At 34.1% G+C, this 19,511-nt stretch overlaps 1 protein-coding gene across 1 annotated transcript in view; it reads right to left on the bottom strand.

Annotated features, from left to right (window-relative positions):
- Positions 1-14,637, bottom strand: part of LOC122524182 (serine-enriched protein) — a 29,573-nt gene extending 14,936 nt beyond the window's left edge. Inside the window, exon 1 of the mRNA XM_043646288.1 lies at positions 14,577-14,637. The gene's annotated coding sequence lies outside the window, so the exon portion shown is untranslated. The remainder of the gene's footprint in view (positions 1-14,576) is intronic.
- Between the last annotated feature and the right edge of the window lie 4,874 nt (positions 14,638-19,511).

The raw sequence follows: 19,511 nt of genomic DNA, 5'->3' as shown, positions 1-19,511 counted from the left end.
TAACGGTTCCACGACTGATTCCCTTTTAATTAGTTCGGCTTTTGTAGTTTTCGAACGCGTCAAGCGCCGATTGTTCTCGTAAACCGCCCGCCGACAACGAATTTGCGAAACCTTTAACACTAAACCCACCACCACCACCACCACCATCCTGTCAATTTTTAACAACCTTTTAATTTTTTATTTTAATTCTATACTCGAATGTTATTTTATGTTTATATATAATTTGTTATTATCGTTTTAAATATTGTTTTATTTATTTTATTTGAAGCAGTAACAAATTAATTGGAATCTGTATTATCAATTGTTAAGGATTAAACTTTTATTAAATACCGATCCGTCTGATACCGGTTTCGGTATAAACAGGTATGTATACCGTAAACTGTTGATAGGTTTACCATTTAAATTCTATATTCAATATTACTGCTACTTTTTTCTATTTACTTTTGCGACAATTATAATGAGAAATATTTTTTGAATATTATTTAACAAATTTATTTAATTTTAATATCAAACGTATTTGTTAGTTTCATTCTTTCTCAAGTTCCTAATATTAATTCGACAAATATTTTCTTCTTAGATCCTTACAGATTTATTTCTCTTGTTTGAAAATTCTCATGAATAAATGTTATTACAAAAAAAAATTGATACATAATTCGAAAGTAAACTAAGATAATCATTGTTTTCCATAAACTCAAATGTTAGCTAGAATTAATCCTACCGAATATACCCTAGCTCCTAATTTTGTAAACAGTATATGCACACACGGGCACATGCACGTAAGCAAGCACGCAAACGAATACACATACACTAAGACACGACGACTAGTGACTTCTCTTCGTCTGTAGGAATTTATTCAAACTCGACCGCAGAGAAGGCACGTTCTTGTTGTGCTTATGTTTATTCGTATACACAGAGAGAGAGAAATATCTAGAGATTTAGACAAGTATAAATAAATTAATAGTATTTCCACTCTCTTCGTATAACAAAACTAATAATATTAGTAATAACAATAATTACTATAATAAAACGATTTTACTTACAAATAGGAAATTTAACGATGGCACAACAAAAAAAACAACGGAGAATAAATTGATGAGATTAGGTATGAAAGCTCTTTCGTGATCACTTGTATAGATTTTCTAGTAATATAGGAAATATATATATATGTGTATATATACACGATTCACAATGTTCATACACACGTGGGCGAATATTATCGTTGCACGCGAGCAGCCACTATGTCCGAGTCGTTCGACGGCATCCTACACTCTCTCTCTCTCTCTTTCTCTTTCTGTCTTTCTCTCTTTCCCTCTCTCTTACTCTTTCTCTTTCACACACTCCCCTTTTATCTCTTTCTTTCTCACAACGACAACGTTCCTTGTTTTCTCAAAGTTCGACGTGTCGTTATTCCGTTTAGTAGTAGCGCAAAGTTTTCTCAGGTAAGGAAGAAAACTGTAGTTGTAAAAACTAAACTGTAGTCGTCGTTGTCGTCAGCGTAACTGTTCCAAATAGAAAAAAGAAAGTTTTTCTTTTTCCCAAACGGAAGTTTCAAAGTTTAACGCGAGATATTCCTCAAGTGCGAGTCGAGTTTTACGATTCTCTGGACCAGGGTTCTGCTTGCTTGCTTGCTTGCTTGCCCGCCGTTTCTTCTTCCACCTTTTACCCTCACTCTCCCCTCATTCTCCTCTCTCTCTCTCTCTTTTACCTGCTTCCTCTCCTTTTCTTACCGAGGTTCACCTTCCTTCTCGCTTACCTGTTCCTTTCATTCCTTTACTCCTTCTCTTATATCCTTTTCTCTCTTTCTCTCTCTCTCTCTATCTTGGCCCACGTTCTCCCACAAGATCCTTCTACCTCCTCACGTTGTTGCCAGATCCTCTTCTTCGGTGCACGGATCGCACGATCAAAAGGGATCTTCGAGACTCCTTCTACTTCTTCTTCTTCTTCTTCTTCTTCTTCTTTAATTATAAGAGAAACAGAGAGAAAGAGAAAGTTAGAAGAGAGCAAGAGTGGAAGAAAGAGACAGAGAGAATGATCAACAGCGAGTTTTCTTCGAGATCTCGATCATACGATCTTTCACGTACTTTGAATTCTTTCGAAATTCCTCTGTCATCGTTTTTACATCCAGCTCGTTTTTACCCCCACTCCTCGCCCTACCAACCCCAACCCGTTCTGTTTATTTTTGTTTTTTTTTCTCTTCCTCCTCCTCCTTTTCTTCTTCTTCTTCTTCTTCTTCTCTTCTGTTTCTTCTCTATCGGATTCTGAGTTATACCATGGAAAATAATGCAGGATCTTTCTGCACTCTTTCTCTCTTTCCCTTTTTCTCAGACTCCTGAGTTCTATCTTTCTCGTTCCCTTTCTTTCTTTCTTTCTTCTTTTGCTTTCTTTTTATTCTTTGTCTTCTTTCTAGTCTTTGCCTACGTTCCGTTACTTAACGCACGAAGAAACAGGATACGCTCTCCTCAAAAGTTTTCTACCTTTGAAGTAAAATGCGCGTGGTTTGCGGTCTCGCCACGGACGAATGCGCGATCCTGGCGCAATGCGGTCCCTGCAGTTTCCTCCAGGCAAAGATATCGCGCCTCTTTCTTTTTATCCTCTCTGTCGTACCAACCATCCAACGCGACTTCTCATTCCTAAGCTTTTCCTTCCAAGAATTCAGGACCTCATTTTTCTCTCAACTATCCACCTCTTACGTATAGTAAAACAATCTAAATTATATGAAACTAATAATTATTGGATTCTCATATCGGCGTTTTTTATTTATACCAATATTATGTTTATTTAAATTATATTATAAGAACAGTGATGGAAACATCTCTCAACAGGTTGGAGGCAACGTTGACCGAAACACAATTAACTTGGAATCTGGTTTGACCCTGCATGAAATTCGTAATCGTCTTACCACTCCCCACTACAAATTCTTTCTTTCTTTTTCTCTCTCTCTCTCTCTCTCAGTGAGTTTTTTTTCTCCTTCTTTCTTTCAACTCTTCTCTTCGTAATATTTCGCATTCATTTTCGTTCATATGGATCATTAACGATCACGATTTATATCGCGTTTGTCTTACCTACCGATGTTACAAGACAACCGGTTTTTCAAAAGAACAATTATTAATCGATTGTAGGTAAAACAGAACGATCAAGAGATGTTTCGTATCGATCGTTGATTTATATTCGATATTACTCCTATGATAAATATTTGTGAAATATGTTATACAATTAAAAAAAAAAAATACATGATTCATAAAACAATGATATAATATATTATATTTTTTTTTTTATTAACACAAGTTAAAGTATTAATTGCGAAAGAAATTTGTTTGCCATTGATAGAATAGATAAGAGGTCGGGTTAATATCGTGATCATTTGTTAAAATAGGAAAAGCCTTCCGTTTCTCACTTGCTCGTTTCATTTTTCTCTTTTAGTTCGAATCCCATAGCCATTGGCGAAAAGTGCGCTATCCGAGAGTCAGCACTTCTTTTCAACGAAACACTGGCACACGGCTGACAGTAATTATCGCGGAAAGACCGCTTAATGGCCATTATGGACAAGAGCCCACCACTATCCGTTCTCGCATCTCCGCTGATTTCCTGGTAGCGCCTAACAAAATTGCCGCATTACGTCGTTTAAGCGCCTCGAGAGAGACAGTTAACGTTCCCGTGAAAAAAAAAGGGGTGGAAACGACACGCGCGAACGACCATACCGAGAGAAAGAGAGAAAGAGAGAGAGACGGAAAGTAAAGAGAAAGAGTAAGGAAAAAAAGAAAGGAAAAAGATAAAGTACGAGATAGACGAAAATGATAGGGCGTTCGTTTCCTTTCGTTTCAGGATATGACATTTAGTATACGTGTGAACAAAATGTACTGTGAAAAGTAATAATTTCGGACAATCATAAAAATGATCAATCGATCATTTTCTACGATGTTACTTAATTTTATTTTTGATATATTGTCACATCGTACAGGTACAATACAAATAAACCGGTATTCCTATAATACGGTTTTACTCTAACACGGTTCAGGAATTGTAAGAAATATTCGTACAATTAGAAAATACTATTTTTCGGATATCAGTTAATAAATGCTAGCAGTGTAAAAATTTTTCATCGTTTTCTGATACATAATGTGTTTACACGCGTACAGTAATAATGAAATAAAAAACAGAATATTATAATTTCGTTCTATTATCATTTGATTGCGAGAATTTGATTTTTGTCGTTCACCTGTAATTTGATTAAAATGTCTACGTTGTAATGTATGCAAATATATACGAGTATAAGTTAGATGAGTAAGAAAGATAATAGAAAAAAACATGGACAAAGTCACGCGATAATTTTAAGTGCTTTTTAGTAGAGATACTCGTGATCAACCCTTTATTGTCCGAATTTTTTTCACAACTATAAAAAAATGTAGCGTAACTTATCAACCCCTTAAATGAAAATTAATAACGAATAAAAATATTTTCCGAGATACTAGATTTTAGAAAAAAAAATGAAAAATAGAAAAAGATTTAGAAAGAAGGACAATAAAAATGAATGAACCAAATAGAAAAAGAATGTTGATGATACGTGACTTTGAAATCACACGGAAGGTGAAACCTTACAGAGGGTTAAAGAAGAATAGAAATGAGAATAGGGATTAAATGTTCCTACCCTATTGGCAATAGGACACCAAAACGCCATCATAGGCATAGATAGAGTCCGAGAACGCGTTGCATAATAGATGCATCGGTCGTATTCGCATGCTTCCTGCAAATAGAAACGAATTCCTCGGCGCACTCGTCGCAACAATTGAATCGGTAATCAAGCCGTCCTCGATAATCGAATCAGACCTGGCATACGCGTAATTGAAATTTCACAGTCGACCAGCGCAAACAACACGTTCTACACTTCCGAAATATCACGCGTACTTTTATTTCATTATCTTATTTTTATTCTCCTTACTCTCTCTCTTTTTCTTTTAGAGATATAAACGTCGATGAATTTTATTTCAATCGGAGAGAATGGTTACTACCTAAAACGAAACTTCTTCAATGGTGGTGTGCTATGCGCTTAAGTTAAATGTTTATTTTTTACTTTTCATTTGTTTTCTTTCCCTCTTTCCCATTTCGCAGTATACGAATAGTATTTTTAAACGGATTAACGGCAGGGAATAGAAATTTCACGCAACTCGGTGGTTACAAAGCAACGTAGACGAGACTATCGCGGCACGAAGTACTTAATAAAAATTTCAAGGACGTACGTCAAACGTCAAATACCCCTTCCCCGAGGACACGATGTTTCCGCGAACGTGTTCGAAGCTGTCAGAAGCACGCACCGGCGCTCGATACTCCCGTCCGGGATTTCCCACCCTCAATCCTGCCCCCCAACCTCTAACCACTCCTCTCAATCTCTCTCTCTCTCTCTCTCTTTATTTCTTTCCCTCACTCACCCTACGAATACTAGTTCGACGTTGATCGAGAAGCTTCGTCAACTTGTTCGACAAAAGTGCTTTTCGTCGAAACTCTTTCTCATTCCTTTTTCAGCAATTTGTTTTTGAAATATGTCCTATCCAAACGTAATGCCATCAAACGACAAATTTTTCGATCAAACCCTACGAAATCCGTTCGGTTATAATTTTGTAATTTTTTTTCTATTTGATAATGATTTTTTATTGTTCTTTGTTTTTTTTTCTCTTCTACTACATTATTCTATTCTGTCTTACTGGAAATACCGAGAATTCATTAAAAGAATGATCAACTATATTAATAAAAATTTGAATAAGCTTTCCTTCTGTAGAAAATCATAACGAATTTAAAATGGTGATAAAGCAGCAACCAAGTATCGCGGTAGTTAAACCGGAAAGCATCGAAAAGGGCTGACGATTAATTATCGTACACCAGGGCGGACACTTAATTATCACGGTTTTCGTAGGAGGATGATGTCAGAGCTGTGAAAGAGTTTCGTTGGCTGGAACAGCCGACTAACTGGGAGTCTATGAAAAGCAGAAAAGTAGAAGAGAAGATAGCTGGCCAAGTTACTCACACCATTCATTTAATACTCAATCTCAACCCTTAGACTACAGTTTTCACCTAAATTGACCTCGAAGGTTCTCACTCTCTCTCTCCCTCTCTCTCTCTCACTTTTTCCTTATCGTAGCAAGTCTTCCTCGTCTTCGTCTTCATCCTTCCTCTTTGGTCTTTGTTTTCCATGAAACTTTTGCAAGTCGTAGGCAAATTTTCACGGCAGGACGAATCATTGGAGTGTCCTTATTTTTCTTTCTCTTTCTATCATTCTATCTTTTTACTTTCTCTCTTTCTGTGTCTATAGGCGTCGTTGAAATTGTAAACAGTAATTATTAGCGAGTTGTATTGTCGCGAGTTGGATAGCGACGGTGGCAATAATCAACATGCTAAATCCCAGACGATCTTCTATGGTTGAATAGCAGGCTATACCTTATTTCTCGAGATGAAGATAAGAGTGAGATGGTAGATGGAAGAACTGAAGGGTCGAGACGACTCTCTTTCTCTCTCTCTCTCTCTCTTTTTCTTTCCTTTTTGTCTTCGTTTCTGCCGGATATAAAAGTACGGAAAATATAGCAGCAGTATAGTATAGTGTATATTTAATGCACGTTCGGCCAGGCCAGTCGCACACTAAATAATGGACTCAAGAAAAGAGGGGATGAAAAATAAAAAGAAAGAGAGAGAGAGAGAGAGAGTATAAAGAGGAAAGGTGTAAAACGAAACACGAGAAGTATTCAAAGTATGCCGAGCGAACGACACGACTAAAGTCTTTCCCTTCTTTACAGAGAGGGAAATAAGTAATTGGAAAAACGTTGTAGTTCGTGCTACCAACTCGACCCTTGAAGAAGAAGAAGAAGAAGAAGAAGAAAAAGTAGAAGAAGAAGAAGAAGAAGAAGAAGAAGAAGAAGTAGAAGAGTATAGTTCCTGACAATAACAGAACAAATCTCGTCAGGTTCCCTCGAGGCAAAACTGTGAACGTAAGAAACGATGTCATCGAGAGTATTACATGTCCACGTGTTCATCGTTTCTTTTCTTTTCTCGAAAATATTCATTCTTGTCTATTTTTAATGTTTATTATCGTCTATATGTATTTAGTATTTAATTAGCTCTGATCAGTATTAAAAACTTTTCTTTTAACGTTATACATGTGTAGAGAAATATGAGTTTGATTAATATATTCATTAGTGAAATCTGATTTTTAAGGAAATTTAATTGAAATATAAATGAAAAACGCATAAATGAAATAATTTAGGACGAAAAAATTGAAACATAAAAAAAATAATAAAAATAGAATGAATCATTACACCATATAAATGGTTTATACAATAAATAAATATATTCAACATTCTCGATAGTATTAAACAATAAAAATAGAAAATAATTTCTCACGCGAATTTAATTTGATTAAAAACGACGTATCCGCTTCCGACGATCAATCGGGGATAAAGTACGATCCCTATCCCAACGTTACGAATCTGACCTACTTTAGATCCTACTAAATAATTCATACTATTAAAAACACTTCATATAGACATCTGATTAAATTTGTTGAATTTAACGAACGCGAAAGGATTAAGAAAAATATCATTATTTTCCATATTTTTGTTCTCAGACACCAGAAAGAGATCTCTCTCTCTCTCTTTCTCTCTCTCCCTCTCTCTCTCTGGTTCTATCTTATTCATGTTGTAAAGCGTCAGGATGATGCCGACGTTGTGTATCGTTTCCCCTAAGCGCGCGGCCCGCTTTTGCGTGGTGTAAACACAAAACTCGCATCACGGAAGAGAGATAAGGGAAACACACATTGCGGACCTTCCGTCCTCGTGTATAAACACCCATCTGCCTTACGAAACGTATATATATATAGAGGAAAAGAGAGATAGATAAAAAGGAGTAAATAAAAAAAGAAAGAAAAATAGAAGTAGAGAGAGAGAGAGAAGATGATGAAGATGGAAAGAAAGAGAACATGCACGCGGAGGGGTTTTCTAAAGACGCGACACAGAGAATGCGTAATACGCGGGACAATGCTCGACACGCTTTCCGGCAACTCCACTTACATTCACGTATCGTCCGCTCCATTATCTTTTCAGCAACGTCCACTTTGTAGCGTTTTGCAACGGCACTGCACCCGCTTCTCATCCACATATAGATAGGTACCCTCCTACCTTCTTCTTTCTTCCGTTCTTTATTTTTGTCTTTCTTTCTTTCTTTCTTTTTTTCTTTCTTTATCTCGACCATGTTTCACGGCAGTTAGTTTAATTCCTCACGGCGAAATGCATGATAATCGCATACCTAAATATCTTTCATGCATGTCTTCATACATACGCTAATCTCCACGATTTCGAAAGTACAAGATTAAAATGCATCTTTTTCTTAGCCACCTTAAATTTTGATAGAATGAACATTTCAGTTCAGAGATAAACTTGATACGAGTGTAAAATGTGAGAAGAATTATTCAGGATATTAATCTGTTGAACGTTTAGTTATGCGGTTTTCTCTCTCTCTCTTTCTCATATACTATATCAATATCTTGTCTCGCATGTTAACTAACAAATGTGTTGGAACGGATCAAGATTTCCAGAAGCAGCGTGTTCATCCGGGTGTCTCGTAGCTACTAGAAGCGATTAGATCTCTGACGTTCAACACCGATGTTGGCGATGCTCCAGGATCCAGATGCATACGTATCGTCGTACATACAAACGGACCAGTGCGAACGGCTCACCAAAGTTAGCCAACATGCCGGCTAACGATGTTTGCTCGCTCTGTGGATCGACGCACTACGCGTACGTTTGCAAACTAAACGTGGGTAAGATGCCTCGAGAATTTAATCGAATCTGACGTGAACAGAGGGCGAGATAACACAGAGGGTGAGAATGAGAGAGAAAGGAAAAGAGAAAGAGAGAAAGGTCAGCATTTATTATTTTTATCAAATAATTACTTTTCGTGCATATAAAATAACGAAGATTCGCTAATTATACAGGACTGTTGATAAGCCGGTTGACAATAATGATTAATTACAAACAATTGACAAACATTAACTCATATAGATAAAAAAATTGTTGTTTAAATCAAGCAAACGATCATTAACAATAGCAATATAAAATTAAGTACAATTACCATTAGAACTAATTAATACTATTATGTTAATTAAAGAAGATATTAACTGTGGGTATCAAAATCAAAAGCTCATACTTATCCGACAGCTAGTATTAGTTATTTAAAAAGAAGTTTTAATGTAAAGCCTAAACACGTCATCGTCTACCCTTCAACTTGCAGCTATTTTTCTTTTTTACCATTGAGAGGGAGAAACAACGTCGTTGTCCTATAGGACAGTCCTATCCAATACTGTCCTGTGTAGTAGACGCGTGAGGAGAAATCCACTGTCACGCGTGTTCAAAAACGAGATACAGAAAAACAGAGAAAGGGAGAGACATACGGGGTGAGAGAGAAAGAAAGAGAGAGAGGGAGAGGGGGTAGGGTACTCTCCATTCTCCCTCGTTCCCCATTATGTTCCCGTGAATGGAGTTCCCGTTCGAGTATGAGATTCGACTCGACGCCCCGACCACTAGCTCGACACTTCGCCTCTGTTCGAACTGTCGATGGAGATCCAACCGAGACACGAGGATGAACGTTTACCGACAATGGAGAGAAGTCATAAGAGAAAAAACGAGATAAAGAAAGAAAGAAAATGAGAGAACGAACGAACGAACGAATGACAGACGAAACTCCTCAGCTCGTTTTCCTACTGTGCTTTTCTATTTCTTTTTCTTCTCTTTCATTTTCTTTCCCTCTCTTTCTCTGTTTTATTACTAAAATAGTTAAAGGAATGTTATTAAAATAATTGATTATTATTGCGGATTGTCAGGAAAGAGTTCGTGCCGATTTTGAAATAAAAATTTCAACTTGTAATTTTGTATATTCTGATGTAAACAGGGTGATTAAAAAAGGGCCCGATATTTTGAGGATTTATAGTATTCACCATCAAGATAAATGAAAAATGTTTAAAATTAAACATAGGTTCATAAAATAAAATGTAAAAAAATGTAGTATTTATCATTTTGTATTATTTATAAATGTGTATTGGGTAATTGTCTGATAAAGATTATGTACCTACTGTTTGTCAAATCGATTTGGCAAATGAGTCTTTCCAATAATTAAAAAACGTAAATAAAGATCATTCTTCTTTTTCTATTCTTCTCTTTCATTTTGTCTTTCTTCACGTTTCCTCGTTTTCCTCGTTTTTGTAAACGAACTTACGTCTCGTTGTACCGACACCTCATTCGCAAACAAGGTATATTCTCTTCATAAAAATCACGAAAGAATCCTCCTACCTTTCTTTTATCGAAGATATTCCTTTGAGAGAGATATACATAAATACATTATCTTTATATTATATATGTATGAATACTTATGTGTTTTCTATGCCGTCGATTTTATAAAACATACTCAAGTTATTGGAGATACGAGGTATGATTATTAATCCGAATCCGAAAGTTTATCTCGTATAAATCATAGATGATGTTTCTTGACGCATGGATAATAACCGGAGAATAAGGAAATACGATTCCTGATGGTAGATGAGATCCTTTGAAAAAGTTTATAACCTTCAACCCCCATAGAACGTGTTAAAGCTATTGCTCTATTAGATTCTAACGTTTTGTAATATCATAAAAGAAAGAGAGAGAGAGAGAAAGAGAGAGGGAAAGGAAGAAAAAGAATATCAAATACTTGCTTTCCACTTCGTAAAACGGACCCAACTGTGGTACTCGAGGTAGGTACTCGAAAAATTCGTAACGATTCGAAACGTTAACGAAGAATCACTATACCACCCGCTGCGACTAAATTGTTGGTCGCCTTCGAGAGGGTTGGATGAAGACATTTTTCGGCTGGTGGGGTATTAGGGGGTTGGTTGGTCGATGTGCATTGTGACGGCGAGATCGTTATTTTCTCTCTCTCTCTTTTTCTCCCTATTTCTTTTTCTTTTTGAATCGTCGAAGCTTCAGCAACGTTAACTGTATCAACAGAATCGATCGTTGCAACCGTTGTCGCCGTATTTGAAGGGTGGAAACGTTTCTTCCTTTTCCACTATCGTCACTTTTCCGATTCGTTCGAGATTCTACGCTAGACGACAGTTTTCTGATTTTCTTTTTTATCTTTTTTATTTCCCCTTTTTTTTTATTTTTTTTTATTTTCTCATAGCGTATATATATTTTCTACTGCATACATTCGAACGTCTTTTTTTACACAATATTGAAATAACATAGCCAAAGAAAATAACCGTCTCTCGTTTTATAAACGATTTATTTCCTTTTAACACGATTTTAAAATCATTTTCCTCGATACCGTTAGTTTAACCAAAATGCATTTAACGAAACAATTTAATTAGGATGAAGTGCATATAGATCGTGCTATCAAGTGCATTAGAGATTTAAAAAGAAAAATACGTTTTGTACGTTACAAATTTTTAATCTGGAAATTTTCATGACAAAGATGCATCCCGGCTTTGGTCGATCAATCATTGGAAAATTCGATGAAATTGTAGACAAAAAATTGTACAAAACCGGCACATTAATAATCATGATGTTGGTATTTTACTATAGGAAACGTATCATTATTTCAACCGCTTTTTCTTTCTCATACAATTTTTTGACTAACGTATATACCGTATAAAAACAGAATTGAGTGTCCATACGCATACTCGTATGTAATCTTTTGATACACAAAAAAAAAAAAAGAAAAAGAAAAATCGGTTAAAAAGTTAGATCGTAGTAGTGCAATAAATTCGTTAAAAGAAATTTCTCATCGTCAAGTCGAGGAGGTATTATAAATTGAAGCCGTAGGATTATCATTTATATTGCTCCAACGTCTATTAGAATTGTAAATGACATAGAGCATGACGCTTCATCATCCGTGTTACCCTCAACGCGATTATAGCGAGTAGTCTCGTTTTACAAGAGGATACTTTGTCATTAAACCGAGGATGGACGTTTCGGTCAAGGTAGACACAAAAAATGACGCGTTTGGGGAAAATTTGGCTCTCTCTCTCTCTCTCTCTCTCCTTCACATCCCCTTTCTACCTCCTTTCCGAGTTCGTGTAGATGACACTTTCTCCAACAATTCTCGTTCGGAGAATAGAGGACAACGGTAAAACCACTAATGCCGCTTCCATTATAACGTCACATTCGATTTGCCATAGTCGCGAAGGGATTCGACACCCGATCCCTCTTCACCCTCTCCCTCTCCCACACTCACTCTAACACTCTCTCTCTCTCTCTCTCTTATTTTCCTTCTCTTTCTCTCTCCCTTTCCCAGGAGGGTAAAACGTTCGCGAGGACTCGAATTTCCGCGCGGCAATTTCAAGACCTCGCGTTACGCGGAAACGCTCATTCATATTCATTGTGTCGGAGTTAGCCGAGCCTGTCGCGCTTATTTACGGTTCGTTGATATACCGCCTCAACAAGAAGAAAAAGTATCTACCTCGATCTGCCCGAGGCTTTTCCGTAGCCACCCTCACGAAAACATTCGCGATGTGATCACCCTTTCTATCTTTCTATCTTTCTTTCTCTCTTTCTTTCTTTTTCTCTTTCTCTCTATCTATCTTTCTTTTTTTTTTTTATTTCTCTCGTACGTGTATGTGCATCGCTAGATAGGTATAGGTATAGATATTTGTCGTCTCGACGATATCGAAGTCGTATAATTGAAATTGTTCTACGAAATAAAAAAAAGAATAACAAATTATTTATCGTCGAAGTATAACGTTTATCATTTGGTCAAATTTATTTCCTATCTCTCGAATCTTTCTCTCCTCCACTATCCTCTTCTAGGATATATTTCCAATTTTCCGATAGGACGAATATAAACTCTTTTCGATAGCTTCTCCAATGAGTTTGTTGTTCTTGTATTTCAGTAGTAATCCATTAATGGATAGAAAAATAGAATATGATTTATAATAAGAAGTGAGAAAAAAGTCTGTTAAATACTTTTACATTAGTAGAAGCTAAAATAACTATAAAAGAGGAGAACAATTGAAATATAATTGAGCCATTTATTATGAAAGTTCATTTTACTTGTTAAATATGTAGATATTTTAATGGTTTGCATTTCAATCGATTCCAAAATATTGATAAATGCTAATCAGTTTTTTCCATGTTCTTGGGAATGCAAATCGATGTAAATTCGATTTTTATTAGAATTACTTTTATAAATACAAGTTTTTATCGACGATCAATCAGAATCGATTTTCATAATTATTGAATTGTGAAAATTGGAAATTATAAACAATTTAAATTTTACTTATGCAATTATGCTATATAATTCAATTTTATTTAATTATTATGATAAATATTGAATGTTAAAAATTAAACATATTATTTATTTGTAATAGCAATAATTCTTTTCAGGTTCAGTCTGATGGCTTAGTCAGTGAACTTGGGCTTTCAATATATACTTAATTATTGTATTTTGCAAACATATTATTTTTTAATAAAATTAAAAAATATTATTATATAAAATCTAATATTAAATATTGAAGAATCGATCACATGCTATTTTAAATTATAAACAAATCAATTATTAACTTGTTTCAAATAACAGAGTTAAACCACTTTCATAATAAACAACACATGTAATAATAGTAATAATAATAAAATTATTCAGCCAAACATAAATCCTTAACATGGTGGTAACTTAACTGCAACGTTTATCTTTCTTCTTTATTTTCTACATATTCCGTTTTTGTTTTAACGTGTCAGTTTCAGTCAAGTTATAGCAGAGTAAACACGTATTAAACCGAAGCTTAAAAGTAATCCTTGGCTTTGAATTTTTTCCCTTCTAACTTACTTCATATCAAAGTTAACGTTTTTAATTATACATACTTACTAAAATTTTATATCAATTAAAATAAATCTTTTAACTATTAGGTTGTTCGCAAAGTAATTACGTTTTATCAATGATAAATATTATAGAAGACGATTTTTTCACATTTAAAATCTAACAATAAGAAATCTTCGACTCAAGAGCGAAATCGAGACCTAATCGCTATTATTTTATCGTAATCTACTTCAACCGGACTATAGATAACTAGATACGTTCTCAAAATGTATTGTGAAAAATTATTTAATGACTTTTAACAGACGACAGAAAATCCGGCATGAAAATAGATGACTCTTGTGTGTTTTCCATGTATCCATCATATATGCACACATGTATGTATTGGATGTATGCATATGTGTGTGTGTTAGTGAACCAATGAAATGGTTCACGGCTGACGCCTCGATGCTCGAAAAGGGAGAGAAGGGTTCACGGTTTTGCCCGGAGCTACCGCAACGATTGGATCCTACATAGATATCTACCACTACTTCTAACCGCAGATAGTAATACGCTTCGTGCCTCCCTCGCCGTATACCGATACGCTTCAATGTTCGCGTAAATAGTCATAGTATTTTATCAGCCGTACACCCACCCGTACCTTCGTTCGCATCAACGAATAGGTCATTTCGGTTCGATTACTAACTCGTTAACTTTTACAAGTGAATGGAGAAAAAAGATAAAAGATTCATATGAAGTAATAAGATTTTCATTCTTACTGATATTAGAATTATTTTCGAAGAATTCTCCGACTTGCAATTGAAGAAGATTCGTCGAAGATCCGTCGAAGAATGAATTTCACATCTTTAAAAAAAGAAGAAAATCCGTCGTCTTATCTGTAACATAAAATAGAACATAACGATAAGTTATCTGCAATACAATCCAAAATCGTATAAAAAAGAAATCGAATAAAATGTAAATTAAAATGAATACTTACAATGCATTCCAATGGGATGAAACTCAGTGGCACCATGGTGATGCACCTCGCGTGAATCTAAAAACGCGGTATAAACGAAAATAAGAAACTATAGATGAGTTTCTTATCGCGAAACCGAAATTTTATTATACGGCGAACAACACTGGCTCTAATTCGCGTAAGATTTTAATTTATTATGCGCCCGATCACTGATTCTACAACTGCTTCCAAAGACTGCTTTGCACACAGTCAATGCAAGTAAAAAAATCTTCATTGATGCACTGACTCTAATACGCGAACAGTCTGTGCGACTGTTTTAAAATAAAAATACAACTTTTCTCGAACAAAGTCTAATGCAATTACTGCTTTGGTCGCAGTTAATTTAATATGAAAAATTTCTAATACAATCGCGTAACACGAACGAATTGAAATGAGCGAACGAACGTGCTTCTAATCCGTGATTTTAATTATATTTAATCGATACAACACTCCCGTATATTGCTTCGCGCACGATTGCAATCTGAAACAGAAATAAAAAACAATACTATTAATATCATTACTATTACCGAAAACAATTAAAATGTTTGTTGAATTATTAAATACAAAATTATCCTCACTTTGTATCTCCATCGATGAATGCACGATGGGTCTCCTACCCTTAGGATGACGATGACGATGCACTAACACTGATTCTACAACGAGTAAAATAAAGACAATATAGACTAAAAACTTAATCACATGGCAACGTTCTGATTTAAACATGATGACTTTGGATAATAAAATTTTTATCCAAAAAAATATCACATTAAAATTATTTTATATTCAAAGTATGTTAAAAAGTATGTAATGTTTAAACCAGTACATATGTGTTTAAACAATTTGAAATATAAAAAGATTGCATTAGAATATTAAAATAATTATTAAATAATCGATAGGAATGTCTATTGTTGTCTAAAAGATCGGAATAAATGATCTATGTACCGTCCTCTTCGAAATCCACCGTTGAAATGAGACGTTGTCCTCTATGAAAGTACTTTTATTAAATGTTGTTTATCTGACTTTCCTAACGTTGCGCATGTGTATAAAGGGTGTCTTACATCTAATACATAATCTTTAAGATTAAAACGTTATGATTTTCGTATTTTTATCTATTTTAAGTTATTATTATAATGCTTCTGCGCAGTGGTGACTTCGAGGGTAAAATATAGCTGCAATATAAGAAAAGTGCATTAGTGCATTAAAATAATTGTTAATTAATACGTAATGTACACGTATATGTAAATGAAAAAAGAAAGTACATTTCTCTAAACAATTATACAACCAATATATTAAAACAATTAATAAATAATATACTAATGGAAAATGTAAATTGTTGAAGTTTACCATTATGATAGAAGAAAACTGAGGTGTTAGAATATAACATGCTTTTTTCATGGTATCGATACTTACTACCATCTCTAATGATGCTCTAATTAACTATTTTTTATAATTATGTATTCAAAGATCGTATATCGTGTTAAATTTGATTTTTATCACATACACACACATATAGGCATATATACATAAGTTAGGTTAACCACTCGTACACATACACTCATATATTTGATTTTCTTTATATTATACTAATGTAATTTTTGTTTCTTTTTTTAGGTTACAGAGCATTAGCAGAGCCCAGCACGAATACATATACTCAATCTAACAATAGTGTTTACTCTTTTTTATCTTCATATTCATCGAGGTAAGCGTTATTCTTTTTTTAACCCATATAAAAATGTATAAAAATAGTGGGAAAGAGAGTTAGAGAGAGAGAGAGAGAAAGAAAACAAAACATTCACCTACAAGCAACTATGAATGTGTATGTATATTTGTAGGATTTTCTCGAGGTGAAAACAGAAGAATAACCGTCGAAACGAAACGTAAACAGTCGAGCACCGAGCATTCGATACCTCTACGAGATATACGCAGAGAGATCTCCATTCCCCTTCCGTCCTTCAACGAGTAATGATCTAACGAACGTGACGTATTAAACTATTTATTGATTTTATTTCTAACGTTATCTAACGTTTAATACTTTTACATTCTAACATTAAATACTTTAATAAGTTTTTTATTAGATAGAATAATATAAAAACGTTTTATTTTTTAGGTTACCCTTTATCAAGTTATATATTATAACTTAAAAAATTTTCAATTAATATTTTTAATAACATTACATACTTTGTATGTAATATTATACAAGTAGTGAGATTAAGGCAATTAATTTTGATTGAATTTATATTGATTCTTTATGATAAAATATCTTTAAAAGTGTGCAATGCCTTCAGGAATGATTTACAGGATACATTGTTCTATACTCTTTTTAGTATGTTTCAGCTTTCAGAGTTTTATTTAATTTTATTTTATTCATCGTCATCCTAAGGGTAGGATACCCATCCTGCAGTCATCAATGAAGACTAAAAGTAAGTATATTTTCCTATCAAACATTTCTATGATAATTTCAATGGTTTTTTTTTATTGAGAAGATGATATTAATTGCTCTTTTTTTTTCTGTTTCAGAACATCATTGCAATCGAGCGCGTAGGCAATGAGGTACTCGTGTGTTGCATCGATAAAATAAAATATAAGAAATTCGGAAAGTAGAATCAGTGTTGATCATCGCATGTAAAAGTTTCGTTTGATCGGTTAAGAAACTCCGTAAGTTTCTTTTATTCGGTTTAAACTTGTGCTCATCGTCATCCTAAGGGTAGGATACCCATCGTGCATTCATCACTGAAGAATAAATGTAAGTCGATTTTTATATAAGACATTTTCTCAATAATTATAATAATGTTTTTATATCAATGGTCTATATAATTCTGTTTTTATTTTTGTTTCAGATCATCGTTGGAATAGTGTTACAATTTATTAAATTAAAGTCATTTGGAAATTCGTTTAACACTAGATTTTTTCATTATTGTTTCATTTACTATTTTTTAAAAACTTACAAAAATTGTTTGAATGAAGAAGTGGGTAGAGGGGAGGAATTAATATTTACATATATTTCATTATGGTATTAAAAAATCAATATATATTTTAAAAAAATAATATTTAAATTTTATATATGTAGCATATGTAGCAAAGAAATTTGAAATGGAGAGTCAAATTGGTTTATTGTTAGTCCATTAATCTAGTGTTAATTGAATTAACTGCATGTAATGCAGTTGTAGAATCAGTGTTAGTGCATCGTCATCGTCATCCTAAGGGTAGGAGACCCATCGTGCATTCATCGATGGAGATACAAAGTGAGTATATTTTTGTATTTAATAATTCAACAAACATTTTAATTGTTTTCAGTAATAGTAATGATATTAATAGTATTGTTTTTTATTTCTGTTTCAGATTGCAATCGTGCGCGAAGCAATATACGGGAGTGTTGTATCGATTAAATATAATTAAAATCACGGATTAGAAGCACTTTCGTTCGCTCATTTCAATTCGTTCGTGTTACGCGATTGTATTAGAAATTTTTCATATTAAATTAACTGCGACCAAAGCAGTAATTGCATTAGACTTTGTTCGAAAAAAGTTGTATTTTTATTTTAAAACAGTCGCAGAGACTGTTCGCGTATTAGAGTCAGTGCATCAATGAAGATTTTTTTACTTGCATTGACTGTGTGCAAAGCAGTCTTTGGAAGCAGTTGTAGAATCAGTGATCGGGCGCATAATAAATTAAAATCATACGCGAATTAGAGCCAGTGTTGTTCGCCGTATAATAAAATTTCGGTTTCGCGATAAGAAATTCATCTATAGTTTCTTATTTTCGTTTATACCGCGTTTTTAGATTCACGCAAGGTGCATCACCATGGTGCAATTGAATTTCATCCCATTGGAATGCATTGTAAGTATTCATTTTAATTTACATTTTATTCGATTTCTTTTTTATACGATTTTGGATTATATTGCAGATAACTTATCGTTATGTTCTATTTTATGTTACAGATAAGACGATGGATCTTCGATGGATCTTCGATGGATCTTGGATGGATCTTGGATGGATCTTCTTCAATACCAAATGGAGGAATTCTTCCATCGTCAGACTACAATACTTGCTGCGAAGTAGGAGTGTTTTGGAGCCATCGTAGAACTTCTCACGCAGTGAGTCAAAAAATTTAAAGTCCCTCCGGTGCTCAATCATGCCGAGGATGAAAGGTCCTAATCGGCACGAGTTACTGGTTGTAATTATTTAAAAAAATTATTGACGAGCACATGAATAATTCTTCTTTTGGAATTACTCATGAAAATTGTATATTGTATTGTATATTGTATTGTATATTTTATATTAGTTCAGGATAGGTTTTCTTGTCTCACCGGTTAAATTCATTTAATTAATAATGCAATAAATTAATGCACTTTCTTTTTTATTACGTGTTTTGTTCGTGGTTAGTAGTGGTGAAATCGAGCATTGATTTACTCGATTTCGTCCAGAAAAGCATGTAATAAATGTCTTACATGCATTGTTTCTTACTTAATTTATCTAATCGCGATTTATTTTAATATATCGATACTTCGATATTATAAATAAATGAGCAAGAAAACAAACTTATTCGCGACGGATAGATTCTAGCAGTTAAGTGGTGGCTCAAAGCCCAGTTCTTTTATTAGAACAGCCAACTTAATGAAAGGAGTCGTCCGAGGTTTTGAAATATATTAAAAGATATTAAATGATATTCAAAGTCATTATTTATTAAATAAATTGTAG

This window comes from Polistes fuscatus, unplaced genomic scaffold (genome assembly GCF_010416935.1).
Source record: "Polistes fuscatus isolate 324 unplaced genomic scaffold, CU_Pfus_HIC Scaffold7, whole genome shotgun sequence".
Lineage (NCBI taxonomy): Eukaryota > Metazoa > Arthropoda > Insecta > Hymenoptera > Vespidae > Polistes > Polistes fuscatus.
This window is presented reverse-complemented; position numbering and strand designations above follow the sequence as displayed.